The 1,158-nt window shown below is 42.7% G+C and overlaps 1 non-coding gene across 1 annotated transcript; it reads right to left on the bottom strand.

The window, feature by feature from the left end:
* Positions 1–269: 269 nt before the first annotated feature.
* LOC131401511 (U6 spliceosomal RNA) lies at positions 270–377 on the bottom strand. The gene has a single exon (XR_009217710.1). It is a non-coding gene; the product is annotated as a U6 spliceosomal RNA (small nuclear RNA).
* Positions 378–1,158: the final 781 nt, after the last annotated feature.

The following is a 1,158-nucleotide window of genomic DNA, read 5'->3' as shown; positions in this document are numbered from 1 at the left end:
TTAGAAGAGATGGTGAGACAGCACCAGCTAAGAGTTTATCCTGATATCATGTATTGGGCCCTTCCTGCTTAATGGCCTCTCTACTTTGCACCTGCAGATTCACTCCCACTCCTATTTTTATTCTTATTTTAATTTTTTGTTTATTGCAGTAACATTGGTTTATAACATTGTATAAATTTCAGGTGTACATCATTATACTTCTATTTCTGCATAGATTACATCATGTTCACCACTCAAATACCAATTACAACCCATGACCACACACATGTAAAAATATGGAACACTTCACGAATTTGCATGTCATCCTTGCGCAGGGGCCACGCTAATCTTCTCTGTATCGTTCCAATTTTTAGTATATGTGCTGCTGAAGTGAGCACTCCCACTCCTATTTAAAGGACCAATCCTGACTATGAGCAAGAAGGACTTAATTAAAGAGTTTCCCTCATCGATATCCTGGGCATTAGCAACAAGTTACACTGAGAAACCAGTTTCTGTCTTAGTCTCAATTCCTGCCCCTTGGAATCTAATATCCCAACCATCTATAAGGAAGTCTTGCTTTGCTGATGTCAGACCCACCCAAGGATTGGGGCTTCTGCTTCTGACTCGCAGCTCAGTAACTGATGTGTGGCTACCTCTTGTCTGGCATACATAGTGCTGACTGTAGGTCAAATATTTTAACTTCTAGGGGCGTTCGAGGCTAGTTTTACCCCCACCAAGGAGAGGAATCCCCCATATGGATCAAGGTATTCTCAGCATTGCAAAAATCTATTTTAGCCGGATTCCCAAATGCAAAGATCTCTGGTGAGAAGAGTGAAGGGAATTAGTATTCGCCTTTTCTTTTAAGTCTCATGTGATTGGTATAGGAAGACTGGGCCTAGACAATTCTGCTGCTGGAGGCCTTTGGAAGGCCAAGAGGAAGAGGGTAGGGTCCAGCAGAAAGGAAGTAAGGGGTTAATGGCTTACATTTGCTCTGCTCTTAATCTTCAGAAGAATCCTCTCTCTCATTCTCTTTCTTCTTTTCCCCCACTTTGGAATGATAGGAACCAGAAAGTTAAATGGATGGGACCAGGAGGAAGTTGGAGGGGAAAAGTGGCTGAGTAGCCTGTCTCCAGTGGGGGCTTCATGCTAAAGCGAGAGAAGAGTTCTCAAGGCTCATAA

Source organism: Diceros bicornis, chromosome X (assembly GCF_020826845.1).
Source record: "Diceros bicornis minor isolate mBicDic1 chromosome X, mDicBic1.mat.cur, whole genome shotgun sequence".
Lineage (NCBI taxonomy): Eukaryota > Metazoa > Chordata > Mammalia > Perissodactyla > Rhinocerotidae > Diceros > Diceros bicornis.
This window is presented reverse-complemented; position numbering and strand designations above follow the sequence as displayed.